We start from the raw sequence: 14929 nt of genomic DNA, 5'->3' as shown, positions 1-14929 counted from the left end.
TTTAGAGCTTCTTTGTCTTGTAAAGAATATTTTTGATAGCCTCCAAACCTTTCCTTTTAAAAGCTGTAGGAAAAAAGCAAACTACATCCCCCTAAGAGAAAAAAATTCTTCTGACAATACTTTGAAATAGTGCCAAAAGAGAAGTAAAACCTGTTAAAAGAAGAGAAAAGGCACTTGATTTAATAGGAAGTCTTTCTGATTTTTACTGGACATGTGTTTCATTTGTAAGCATACTGAAACAAAATGTCCTGCAGAGCTGCACACAGACTGGCACAATTCTGACATAGTAAGACCAACAAAGGGATTCATATCTCATTACATCAACTAAGAAATTACTTGTTAAAAAGGAAAATGTCAAGAAAGCTTTAGATTGTGGAATTGTGCCTAAGACTGATCTGTAACAAACTTATACAGCGTACTGTAGAACAAAAGTAAAACATATTGCTACTCAACCAACAGGCAGCTAACCAAGCAGTTAGTAATTTGTGTGATTTTGTTTTCCTGATTTGTTCCTGACAACTTTTCTACAGTTACTTTTGTTTTCACTGAAGAACAGCATGAAACTTGTAGTGGTTTTCTGGCTTTGGGAGGACAGCCATATAAAGACAAGGAGTTAAACATCATACACATCTTGGGACATGAAGTGGAGTCTAGGTTTTAGAAAGGTAAATTACTTGTTGGTAGAATTGTTTTGTTAAAGTTTAGGGCTTGACATGCTTCAGTGATCAAATAGTTGAACCTACATAGTGAATGAGTAAGACAAAACTACTCACAATCACATCAGAAAATCGTACACCAGTCTTTGTTCTCATAAAGGCATTTGTTTTTATGGAAGTCAACCTGGAGAAAAAAAAACTTTTCTGGTATCTTAGATAACAAATGCACCTTTGAACTTCTTGTTCCAGTACAAATGTTCAGGATGCAGGTACATGCATTTGTAGAGACACATGTAGGCTCACAAAGATACAGAATGGGTTGTAGAAAAGCAATTATTCTTGGCCTGATTATCGTAATTAGAGTCATCTACTCTCTCTTGTAATCGTCTGCTGAATAAAAAGGGAAGATGAGCATGGAAAAATTGCAAGTCAGATGCACAAATCGCTAATTCCTTCTACAGTCTGGAAGGGAAACAAGGTGTCAAGTGGTGTTGAGAGGCCACCTCCTCAGGTAAGGCACTGCCTGCAGCAGCTCACATAGAATAGAGACAGTTAAGTCCCCTCTGCTGGGACTGGCAGAGGCAGCAGGTCACTGGTGCAGGCATACACATCACACTCTGCAGTGCATATGCACACATGCATTCATGGATCCCCTGGGCACCAGCATGACCCCTCTGATGGTCACCTGCCTGCATCCAGCCCTCCCTTGCCTCCCCCACAGGTCTCCCAGTTGCTGCTGGTCCACACTGAGGCTCACTGCAAACACCCATGCACTCGTCTCATTCCACAGACACCCCTTGTTCACAAGGCCCCCAGACATGGCATCACTGACTCCCTGTCAGCGTGATGCCCCAGCCTGAGGCCCCCCTACTCACTGGTTAGTTTGAAGTTTGCTGGTAAGCACACACACTCCCTCCTCGCCCCACACCTCCACTTTGTGGGAGACACAGACACTCACCCCAGCAGCTGGCACAGGCACCCAGGCTGTGACCCACAGCCCTGCTCCAGCCCCTGGTGCAGAGCCCCTCTCTCAGCTCACTCACCCCTGGAAGGGACAGACTGTAGTGGTCACGCAGGGCTCGGACAGACAAACACTCATTGGACCTGTTTACATTCGACCGGTCCCTTCATAGCCTCTTCTGCCTGCAACATCTTTGTTCCTCCATGCGTCCCCTTCACCCGTATTCCCACAGGGATTTGCACACCTTATCTCATTCCTGTAGCTATCCTAGTCCAAGTCTTTCCTTGGCTAACAATCCCAGCTTTTGCAAAGCCCAGGGTCCTGAAACTAAATCTCTTCCAACCTAAACAAAGCAAATGTAAGCCCAGTTTCAAACATCTACTTAATAAAAAAATGTTAGCACAGGTAGAATTTGTCTGGTTTCTCTTTGAGGTTTGTTCAGCTCAATTAGACTTCATGGTGCAAATAAACATCAGCGAAAATGAATAGAAAATTTCAAGTTGTCAGCTGGAGAGATCCAGGAGAATTTAACCACAGGAAAGTACCTTATTAATCCAGTCTGGGATAAGACTTTAATAGGAACCAGAAGTTAATCCACCATAGAAAAAGAAGAGGCATAACTTGGAAGTGTGAATGATCTGTAGAGAATTTTGCTTTCCTGAGATACCAGATACAAATAAAGACATCCAGATCAGACTGGGAAGAAATGAAGGTATGTGGGCTTGCAGCTACCTTTGGTCAGGTGCATTTTGGTCTGTTGAAGGAGGCTGACAATGTATGGACAGGCTCAGGATTGTGTAGCAAAAGTGAAGAACAAGAAAATTTGAAGAGTGTCCTTGGGAAGATGCTGTTTCCAAGATATTTTTAAGGCCAAAAGGCATAGCACTGATACTTGCTGGCCAAAAGGGGTGGCCAACTAGGTTGCTGCCACGCTGTCACCTGGTATCCTAACAAGTAGATAAAAAGTGTAATACTTCTACCAGTAAGAACCAGAGTCCAGGACTCCCCTTCTGCTGAAGGACTCTGATCACTGGCCTTCACAGCCAGGCTTCCTCTCTCCCTGGCCAGATGCATCTTCAGCATGGGGGAATGGGGAGTACCTCCCTCTGGAACCCTGCATAGATGCCCTGTTTCTGTCTGCATTGGAGTCCCTTGGGCAACAGCAAAGATTTTGCTCAGCAAAAATATATTATGAAGGCTATGTGTGGCAGGGTGTTTGTACGTGAATGCTCTTCAGAGTTTTGGCTTCTCTATAATAATTGAATTTTTTGCTATTCATAATCTGTTATTATTTCTTTTTCCTTCACTTTTTTTGGTCCATACAGAATGTCATGCCTCTGAACTTCACTGGGAAGATGGGCAGAACTGAGGGAGAAGGTATTTTAATTGCTGGGACTGCAAAACTTCACTGCAGCTGGCAGACAGGACTGCAGTTGTGCACCAAGGGCATGCACACCTTTCACAGCAGAAACACCCAGAGCTACTGCTCGAATAGAGGCCACTGTGCAAATCAGATGAACTTTGGGAACATGGTGGTAAGGGACACATGGCAGAAAACCATACTCAGAAACATGTGGAGAACAGGAAGGAAAAGTATAAAACTCCACCAAACTATGAACGGAGGAAATAATTAATAGGGAATAAAACAAAGAACAGGAACATTTTAGGAAGAGCAGTGGTTCTGAGAAAGCTTGACTGTATTAGAAAATACATTTCTTCTTCTTGTTTGCTTCTTACTGTGTTCAGGTTCTGTTAGAAAAGAAACCATGGCTCAATCTTAATTTTTTGCTCATAAAGGAAACAAAAATCCCTGAAAGTTTCTGTAAGTTAGAATAAAAAGCAGTAACAGTGCGTTCAGTAAATAATAGCAGATATGAGATAAAAAATGAAGACTCAAGATAGCATTTCATACACTCAGAACCTTGTTAATATAAAGTAAATATGGACTTTACTTTTACTTTACTTTACAGACAGAGAATAAAAATCTTCATTTTCATATTGGTCTCAAAACACCAATAATATGGTATGAAGAAAAGAATGGTCTTTTAAAAATTTTCATCCTTTTTCTCCTAATGGTATGCATTTTGAGCAAAATTTAATAAATGTTAACACATGTCATGAAACTCTACTGCACTGTTAAGCCATGACATAAAAGTATTGCTTTTCACAGGATTGTCTTTGTCAGTGATGTTGGGCTAAGGATGAAGTTTGCCAGCAATTATGGGCTGCAAAACAGTCCCTTTACTTTCGACTGACATTTTGGTTTCTGGGTGGAAGCCAAAAAATGCTTCTGTCTTTTTCTACTTTTTTTTCCTATGGCAGCCTAGCTTGTGTGAGATATTTCAGCACATCTTGTGCTGCAATCCAAGCCCTGATGTATTGACTGGCAAAGCACTGCGTGTCCCAGAGCTCTGACAAGGGGACCATGAGGCGTTTGTGCTCTGCCTGCTGTGGCTGGAAGAGGGTTGTCTTGGGTTGGTAACACATAAATAAAGCTGCAGGTTACAGAAATGTGTAGTGGGTCAAAAAGGGAGCCAGAAGCACCAGAGGACTGTGTTCATTGCCAAGCCCTTATATTATTTTCACTAAAGAGGATGTGGCTATTTTTCCCTCAAGAGACTGGAATTATAAACAGGCACTTGTTCATCCAGTTCCTGCAATTCTGAAGGATCAGTGACTTGGCTGGCAAAATTAAGTCAAGAAACTGAATGCTATTCTTTGTGCTGACACTTAGAGGTATTAAGCTTTCTGCCCAAAAGCAAATGTTAGCTATTGATGTTTCAAAGCATAAAAAGTAGATTATTAGATTTAATTCTCTGTCATAAAGCAGATGATTCAATTGTTTCTGTATTTAAATGAGTGGTTGCTATTGATTCCCCAAGAGCTGTGATCTTGACATTTGTTATTGGAAACAACAAACAATTGTTGGAAAAGGAGGGCAAGCAGATAAATTTAGTGATTGAGACCAGTATACAGACTAACAGAGAAAAATTAATATAAACATAGTTACTAATCTTCTTTTCCTGTCTGAACATTGTGACAAACTCACTGTGACTGAGTGATCTGCTTTGCAGCCAAAATGCTCATATTCATTGCTTTGGTATGTTATCATCCCAAAGCCATCTGTCAGATCAAACTGGAAAACTATTTGTATGTGATACAACACTTCATGTGGGTTGAGGAAGTTCTAAAAACTGGAGTTCTGGTGTTGTAATGTTTATAATGCGTCTAAATAGAAAAGAAATAGCCTGATTTAGGGAGTAAAGGAGGTAGCAAGAAGAAGGGAAATATGAAAGCCATGATTTAGGAGCCAGGGTTCCATTTCTGGTCTTGCTGCAGGCCTTGTCAAATGACTTGTACAGGGGACATCTACCAGCACCTCCTCAGTTTTCTCTCCTTCTAAGGAGAGGAACTAAGGGGTGCTATTGTTAGCATGTATGTCATACAGTAACTATGGAAGAAATCAAATCTGTGTTTGAGAGGCAGTGAAAAAACCCACAGACTAAATGACATTTCTGTCCACAGCTGGGTATCCTTGAATTTCACATTAAAACACAGATACAGAGAGAAATGGATGTAGCTACTTCACTAATGTGCATTTTTAACATTGTAGAATCTGCAAGTTAAGCACTGAAGGACTCCTAATCTAACACAACGGCTTTACACCATGTTTAAGCTGACTGTCTGCAGTGTTGTTTTTTAAATGACATTAAACATTTCCAAGAAATACTTTCTTTTCTCAAAACAGGGACTAAAAGACTAAAAAAATCCCATCTATATGGTCTTCTGATGGCAAATGTATGTTTGGCTGAAATTACAGCAAGCCTACATTGTTTTAATTTAACGTAATTTCTTTCTGTTTTGTCTGAGTTAGAATATTTTTAACATATGTAAAGATAATTCAGACGGTCACTGGTAAATTCATAGATTGACTGATAAGCACTCATAGATCAAAATGAGCTTTGCAGGTCTGACCTTTTGACTTGTCAACTTCTCCTTATATTTAGTTACACTGCTTCCATCCCAAGTCAAAGCAAGAGGGGGCTGAGGCCATCAGCTGGATGCAGTTTGCATTTAGGAAAATCTAGAAGTGTTGTCATTGAACTAATTGTTTGCGGCATATGTTCATTGTGAGTTTTGTTTAATTGTGGACTTTGTGCTACTTCCAGAAAAATTCTAGATGTCCGTATACTTTTATTATATAGGAAAAAAAAAATCAAACTTAGGAAAAAAATCAGAAAAACCTACTACCTCTATGTCCAACTTCAGAAGTATAGTGTGTTTGTGAGGAATATGTCCAGAATGCTGTTTAAAGTAACAATATCAAATTGTTTTTGCTTTTCCTTCAAATCAAGTACAGTTGGCAAGGTGTATATCAAGTTGCTTGTGGTGGAAAAAAGAAAAGCACAGACATCATACATTTTACCTGTTTAACATCACATGGTACCAATAAATGGATCAATGGGGAACACTTAACTTTTGAGTTTGCTGGGGAGGCACATGGCTAGATCTAGGTTGTATTATCAAGAAGAGGTTCTATCTGTATGTGCCTTGAATCTAAATGAGTGCACTCCCCAATCTGAGCTTCTACATAACCTATCCTAAGTGCCACCATGAGGATAAGGACTCGATGGACTTTTGATTTTACTTAGGATGCTGCTTCTTATGAGTTCCCAATGGGAAGCTGAATATCGGAGAGCTCAGCTAACACTGGAATGCATAAACGGAAGAACAACAGACAAGCATGGAACAGATACGATGTTATAACTGTAGAGTAAACAATTGGGGTAGATGCTTCAATGTCGTGACTATTTACGCTGCCTAGATGGCTTAAAAATTGAAGTGCATCCAGGAAAGAATAATTTGAGATCTGGAAATTGTTCCTGGTAAAAAGAAAGCAAACCAAGTTGGTTAGTACAGTTTATCTGACAAAGGACAAATTGTGGTCTCCCTGGACATGGAAGAGTTTTCTAATAGAAGATGGATCTTCACTCTATGGAAAATGTTGTAAACAGATGCAATTCATAAAAGGTATTTACATATTTATTAACAGTACATCATGTCAGAACAAATTATGCAGAAGACAGACAGGATCTTTAGCACTTTATATTAAACCAAAATCAAGAATCTTTCTTTAAAATATACCATAGCCTAACAGAAGTTCTAGGATGAATCCAGAAACTAAGAAGTGTAATGCAGAAATTAAAAGGGGTCACACTGTGCAAAGCTGGAGTAGGTGATCATGATTCAATTATATTATATAAGAGTATATCTCTTCAATTCAATTATAGAAGAGTAGACAAGAATCTGCAAAAATTACCAACTGTGGTTGATAAAGAATGCTAAAGGCTCAAGTTGTGCAAGAGTGTTGCATGATAGGGAACATTTCAGCTACCAGTTCCCTCAAGGAGTTTTGAAATCCTTTTTCTGTGTTGTCTGCAGAACTAAAAACAGAAGAGAACCTCAGTTCCTAAATAAACTGAGGTTACACACCACAAGACATGCAGAAGACCCAAGAACCCTTAGAGATTTCTAGGCTTCTCGTAGGAAGGAGAACTGATGACAGAGCATGTTATTATCCTGACAAAAGCATGTTTATTTGCGATTATGTCTCATAACTTCTTTATTTTGGTTTGGTTTGGGTTTAACTTATTGTTGTGGAGTTCAGATGAAGTTTATTAGAGAAGTGCTCCTGTTGACTCATGAGGTGCAGAAACTCCCTTGCTTTCTAAAGGCATTCTCAGGGAAAAGTCTAGGTGCAGCTACATCCAGTCTTAGCCCCAGACTTTGTCCGTTGTTTAAGGAATTATAGAGGTGTGATCTTTGTACGACTTTGTCCCGTACCGTAATAAATTAGCCGAGACATCATTTTCTTCATGGAAAAAGCCAACTCTTTATTCACATGACTTATTTTGCAGTTTTCACAGACCTCGTGTGCAACACCTATTGGCTGGTGGTTTTCTTACTACTTCATTTTTTGGTCAGAAGGTGATTTGTGTGCACGTGCTAAGATTCAGGTTATTTACATTTTTACTTTATTTTGAAAAGCCCCACGCACCGACACTCGCCGGGAATGCCATTGGAACGGGCACCTCCCAAACGGAGCTGGGTTGCAGGAAATGTTATCCGCTTCCTGCCGTCTGCAGAGCTCGCGGATTCCGTATGGAGCTGCGAACCGACTGGTGCCCGGGGCTCGCGGGTTCCTGGAGGATAAAACCTCACCCGCGCGGAGCCGCGGCGGCCACAGCCCGCCACCGCGCCCACTGCCCGCCACCACGGCCACCGCGGCCACCACGGCCACCGCCCGCCGCGGCGGCTTCCTGGGGAGCGGAAGCAGCCACTGCCACGCCGCGCCGCCTGGGGACACCGTGTCCCGCCGGAAGCATTTTGCAGAGGCGCACGCAATCAGATCCCGCCTCGTGCGTTTCCGCTCGGTTCCGCCTGCGGCCGGCGTCTGCACACGGCTTAGGCTGAAAGCGGCTTCCAAGCGTCTGTAACATGTTTTAGTAGTCTTTTCAACATGAAAAACGGAATCAAAACGTAACTTTCCCGTCGTTCCTGGGCGGAGGGAACAGAAACAGACGTGCGGACACAGGAGATACTGACCGAGAGGTCTCTGGAGCCCGCCGGGGGCGGGGGGGGGGGGGACGGGGGGGGGGGGACGGTTGCCGCAGCAGCTGCGGTCCCTTCAGCAGATTGTAATTTTTAAAATGAATTTCTAATAAAATACAACGTAGGTAACGATTTTGTGGCTACCACATCGTCCCCTATGGCTGCTGCCCACGAAAACTGCCCCAGCTCTTCCCACCTTTCGATAGAAAAGGCTTTCTGTAAATCTGCTCTCACGTTGTTTTCTACGCCATAGTAATAAAGTTCGCAATTTCCTTTTCTCCTCTTTCATCCACCGTTTGCGCAATATAAGTGCCCACGCTCGTATTCTCTGTTTTTGGCCAGCTGACATTCGTGACCCAAGATTTCCCGCATTTGAGCGCTTTTTGAGCTCGGTGTGGAGGTGTCCCGGGTGTGCCCGTGCGCGCTGTGCCGTGCGCGCCTCCCCGCGCCGCGGATCCTCCCCAGCGCACTGCTCACGGCTCCTTTGCCCGCTGTCTCCGCTCAAGGCCGTGGCTCTCCCGCGATTCTCGATCGCGTCTCCGCGGCTCGCTTCTTCCTATTTCCACGGTTCTTCAGACCGTGCTCCGCGTCTCCTCGGACACAATCCATTTCCCTCTCTCGGCCGTTCCTCACGGCTCAAAGCCACGATTCCACATCATGTCTCCCATCTCCGACATCTCCGACTCCTGACCGTAAAGGCACCACGGTTTTGGAGACCGCTGTATGTTAGTGGACGCAAGGCATTTTTCACTCCATGCTCACTCCCGCCCGGGCGATGCCTTCCCTTCTCTGTTTATTTCTGTGTTTGTTTCTGCTTGTTTCTGTGTTTGTTTCTGTGTTTGTTCCTGTGCGTCCCGCGCCGTCCGCGGCCCCGTGCCCTCCCCGCTCGGGTCCCGCTCCGCCGCCGTCTTTGGGGATTTTTCCGCGCCGGTCCCGCGGCCGGCTGTAGCCTCAGCCTTTCGCTACTTTGTGTGTTCGCCGCCTGAATTTCGTTTCCCCATGGGCTGTTCTTTTGCGGCTCTGTGTATTCCGTCTCTCGAGTCCCGTCTCGGCTTCGCCCGCATCCTTTTCCGCGGCAGGCTCGGCCGTCGCCTCCCGCGATATTGGCGGGTCATCAGATACTGTAATAAATTATCCGATATTCCACTTTCTTCATACGGCAAAAACCCATTCTTTATTCACATCGCTTATTTAAGACAGTTTTCACAGACCTCGTGTGCAACACCTCTTGGCTGGTAGTTTTCTTACTATTTCGTTTTTTGGTCAGAAGCTGATTTGTGTGTACATCCTAAGATTCAGGTTGTTTACATTTTTCCTTTATGGGTTCTCATGGAACAGATCTTATTTTTTATGCAGATGCACTTCTTTTTCAACCCAAGGATAGGTTGTTGTGTTAAGGAACCTTTCATACCGAGATTGTTTTCGCATGAGAACTTGGAAATGGCTTAACTACACTTAGAAGAGATGACAGGCTAGCTATTAATTTAATAGAGCAGGATTGATTTTATGAGGATTTTCTTTTATAATTCTTCTACCTGTCACAACAGTCCTGCAGGCTTAATGATGGCAAATCCGATATATTTCTATGAAAATGAATTATTTCTTAAAATAAATGATTAGACAAAAATATCTTAATCAGAATTATTTGCTAGTAAAAGTCAAAATTACTCATAGTGGATAGGATAGTGCACTATATCAAAGCAATTATATTAAAACTAGCAAAAAGAAACTGTAATTAAAGGAGAGACTGATGTAACTCACCACCAACAAGGGCTTAATCTCTTTCAGACAGCCTTGAGGGGTCTCCTTGGGGGGTGTCCCCTTCCCAAGGGAGGAATCCCCACCCACTCCAGGGAGGGATATTTTAGGAGAATTGAACCATATGAGAGTAGACTGGACTTTCATCATATGAAGTGATTGACTGCCAGTCACAGGTTTCCAGTTGCCTTACTATCAATATGTTGATTTGGGGTTGAGGACCCAGACTGGCTTTAGCATAGTTCAACAGTAGAAGCAGTACATGATTCTCGCTCTCAATCTTTGCAAATAGGGCATTGTCCCTTGACCATCTTCCAGGCCAAAGAATTCTGCTACACTTGTATATAAATAAAGAGCTGGAGAAAATCTTCCTGTTTGTTCTTGGGGTCTTGTGTGTGCGTGTGGATTTTTTTCCTGGTTCTTAAAACCATTGCAGCTGCCTCTTGAGACAAGAGGGGTGCTGTGGTAATGGCAAAATGCTTGATGATGGTATTTATATAGTCCTGGACGGTTTAGATTACTGCTCTGATGCAACTTGCTTTCATGTAGTGTCAGTGTAGCTTTTTACTTCTTTTTTTTTTCTGCTGGGAGCTGTGCCTCATCCCCCAGGACTGTGGGAATGCAGCTTGAGAGACCTAGTCCTCATGCTAGCTTTGCACAAACAGGGGAGATATCTTTACCCACAGGTCACTGAAATCTCTGTGTCTTGTGTTGAACTTGAACTTGGCCTACAAGTTCAGTCCTCCAAAGTTCAGAAGTTGGTTCCCCTCAGCTTCTCAAATCCTGACTGACCTCCTCCATCACTTTCCTTACCATTGGCTTCTATTTCACAGACCTGAAAGGGGGGTTCTGTTCACTCAGAATTAGAGGGACATGGGCTGGTGCTGGAGTCTGGTCAGAAATGGCTTCAGAAAGCAGGTTTGGCATGAATGGGTTGTGTGTAATGCGCTCACCACAACCAACCACAAGGGTTTCACTGCCCTGCCTGCACATCTCTAATGAACTCAAGTGTCTGGTGCTGCAGTGCTCTGTCCAGCAGAGAGGGAACAGCATCTCACACGATACAGGGAATTTCATCTCCGCATACCTCTTTTCCATATATCTTTAACCTCTGTCTTCTTTCCTCTCCAAGGCTGATCATGCTGTCGTGAAGATCTCTGCTTCCAAATGGCAGGAGCATTTCAAATGACCATTCTTCCTGGATATCCCCTTGTTTGAAGTAGTTTATCCCCCTGAATTAAACATTCAATGTGGAAACACTTTTAAGCCAAGATTTATCTGGTTTTAGAAACTAGTTTCTACTTCATAATTTCTTATCACAAGTGTTTGCATTTACTAGTTTAAAATACAAATCTTTTTCCCCTTCTCAATGATCAGGCATCCATCACAGATGCCTTCCTTAGGAAACCCTGGAACAGCCCCTGATGACAGCACACCTTGAATTCTATGGCATAATTTCCATTCTGGCACCAGCTATCCAAGGCAACAAGAAGTCTGCCTGTATAGCTCTTGGTGTTTTAGATACAACTATCGCTTAAACTTTTCCTGTCACCTTATGCTTCTTCTTTTGGCTTAAGGAAACAAAAATACAAAGGCACCAGTCACCTTTGAAAATCGTTCTTGTCAACATCACAAACATGTGATAGCTCTTTAGAATTTTTTTTTGAGGACAAACAGCAGAGTTAATATTAAGAGAATAAAGTTCAACAGTAAAGAAAAAATATGAAAATTAGATTGATACTGGGTCCCAACATATTTAACACCAGAATGACATCACAAAAAGGCATAGGCTACAAAGTTCATCTGCTCTGGCAAGTGTGATTATTTTTTTAATCATTGTAGTACAAATGAGCCATTTCCAGCAATGAACATATCCCTTGTGAAGACCTACATAATAACATGATTTATATTGAACAGTGCCTGTTTTCCACTTTCTTTCTTGAAAAAAGCAGATATTTCTGTTCTTGCAGAGACATTGTTATATAATTGTTTGAGAGCCAGCAGAAGCCTTTGAAAAAATTGTCAGCTGTTCATTACAACTTCTCATCTGGATATTGCCCCCCACACAGCTGAGCTGCTGGAACAGATCTGATGGGTGTTCTCTACATTAAAAACTGGATAAGTTTCAACACTGATTTCGGCTAAGTAAGACTAATTTCTGCAGGAGCAGATTGCAGGTACTCATGCAACCCGTCAATGCTCAGCTTCTAGAACTGGATATTACAGCTGAGCAAGGGACAATAAAACAACTGACCTTTAAAGTTTCATTTAAAGTGGGGATGTTGGGATCAGCTTTTGCAGCTTTTGTTGACTGGGGAAATTAAATTTAAAAGCTGTTTGGTTCTGGCTCTTCTGTGGCCGAGAACAGCCAGAGACTTCATGAACCAGCAAAAAAGCACAAAACCCTGAGGGTGCAGAGAACTGGTGTTTCTACATAAGCTTTGTTCTCTGCACAGTTCTTCTTCTATTCTACATCCAGTCCTGTTCAATATTTTTAATAATAATATTTTAATATTTCAGTAATATCTTTATTGATTATTTGGGTGAGGGGATCAAGTGTACTCCCGGTAAGTTCACAGATGACACCCAAGTTGTGTGGGAGTGTTGATCTGTTGGGCTCTGCAGAGGGATCTGGACAGCCTGGCCAAGGCCAACTGTATGAGATACAACAAGGCCCAGTGCCAGGTCCTGTCCTTGGGTCACAACAACCCCAGGCAGCACCACAGGCTGGGGGCAGAACAGCTGCCCAGCAGAAAAGGGCCTGGGGGTACTGGTTGGCAGTGTCTGAACATGATCCAGTTGTGCCCAGGTGGCCAAGAAGGCCAGTGGCATCCTGGCCTGGATCAGGAAAAGTGTAGCCAGCGGGACCAGGGCAGGGACTGTCCCCCTGCACTCGGCACTGGTGAGGCCACACGGTGCCCACTTTTGTGCCCTTCATTATAATAAAAACTTTGAGGTCCTGGAGCCAGTCCAGAGAAGGGCAACAGAGCTGGAGAAGGGTCTGGAGTACAAGTGCTGTGAGGAGCAGCTGAGGGAGCTGGGGGTGTTTAGCCTGGAGAAAAGGAGGCTCAGGGGGCACCTGATCACTCTCTACAGCTCCCTGAAACGAGGCTGTAGTCAGATGGGGTTTGACCTCTTCTCCCAGGCAACCAGCAACAAGACAAGAGAACACAGCCTCAAGCTGCAGCAGAGGAGGTTCAGGGTAGACATCAGGAAGAATTTGTGATGGAACAACTCTGGAAAGGGTTGCTAAGCATTGGAGTGGACTTCCCAGGGAGGTGGTAGAGTCACCATCCCTGGAGATGTTCAAGAAATGACTGGATGTCATGGTCTAGTTGACAAGGTGGTGATCTGTCATAGGTTAGACTTGATCTTAGAGGTCTTGTCCAACCTAAATGGTGCTGTGAATCTCTGACATGCCCATGGTCTGAGAAACAGCCAAACAGTAGGGCTATTGTAGCTAGTTTAGCTATGGATCTGCATCTCCTCTGATGTCTAATAACACCTTTCCTGCAAATGGAAGAATCCCAATGTGTATATGCGTGTATGTGCACATCCCTCCCTTTTCTCAAATTTCTGCTGAGTAGCAAGGGGAGAGCTTGCATTGCAGCTTTCTTTCCAGCAGAAGCTAGAATCTGTTTCTTCCTTCTATCTCTGTTTTTGGGTTTTTTTGTTTGTTCTTTTTTTAAATTTTCATTATATTTATAAGAATTCACATGGTATTTAATGAAAGTTGTCCAATTAATTTACAAATTTTTGTAAGAGAGGATGACCGCTTGTGCAGAACTACACATTGGCCAGGGGGGACTGTCACTCATGTGCACATATGCAAGCACTCCTCCTCAAATGGAAATGAGGCTATAAACATTTCTTGTTTTAGCTGTAAATTGTGTTTGTAGCTTTCAGAACATTTTTAAGATTAAAAAAAAAAACAAAAACAAAAACAAAAACAAAAACAAACACAAACATATGGGCAAAGATACAGCAGTTTGGGTTTTTTTGCTGATTCTAGGTTAAGTGGGAAAACTAGAAATCAGTACTAATACAAAAAATAAACATCCATTTAACCTTGTGTTTTTGTTGTTGCTGTTCTGTTCATCTGGCATAAATTTAAAAAATAATAATAAATCTTTTGGGGGCCGTGATTGTTTTAACCTGCCAGTAACCCCCTTGAGTTCATCAGAGCAAAAGACAGCGAAAGCCTGTTTATTGTCCAGCAGGCACCTACACATGTTGTAAGTGAAGTTCCATCTGGTCACAACATCGTGGATCATCTGGGTAACAGCCAGGCTTCATTTGCTTCATGTCCTGGACAGCATGAAGGCAGCCGAACAGGAATATTTAATTGACTGACCAACCGCAACCAAGCTTGCCCCAGAGAATTCGTTTAATAATGGCTGCTCACTGTGGAGCAGTAGCAGCTCTGCGAGTTATTTTCTGTTTTAAATGAGCCAAGCTGGGCTCCATGGAATGATTTAGCCTTTTTATTAGGTGCCAACAATTTACTGGAAGCACAGTCTTGCTCTTACCTTGGAAAATTGGGAGGTGGATATTAACTGTGCCTAAAATTCTTCCTGAAATTTGTTTGTACGCAAAAATCTGAAGAAACATGGATTACATAGCACAGCTGACAGAGCAGTTGTATGGAGTGTATTTTAGACCTATTCTAGCTCTCTCACATCAGAATTTTCCAGGCCTTCGGAATTATTCATACCCATTTTGAACAAGGGCAAAAGGTAGAAAATGCAGATGCACCACTTAGTTTTTTGTAACCCATGACCTGAGCACCCCTCAGAGTGAGTTTTGATGGCCAACACTGCCATCCTGGTGGCAGTGGTGGATGGGTAAGGACCCCCAAGGGCATACTGCCCCTGCCTACAGAGGTTCCCCAGCTGGGCAGGGGTAGCTCACAGCTGGCTGTGATGTCCTGATGCCAGATGTA

The sequence above is a fragment of the Prinia subflava genome, chromosome 2 (assembly GCF_021018805.1).
Source record: "Prinia subflava isolate CZ2003 ecotype Zambia chromosome 2, Cam_Psub_1.2, whole genome shotgun sequence".
NCBI lineage: Eukaryota > Metazoa > Chordata > Aves > Passeriformes > Cisticolidae > Prinia > Prinia subflava.
The sequence above is the reverse complement of the archived record's forward strand: the minus strand, read 5'-3'. Positions refer to the sequence as shown.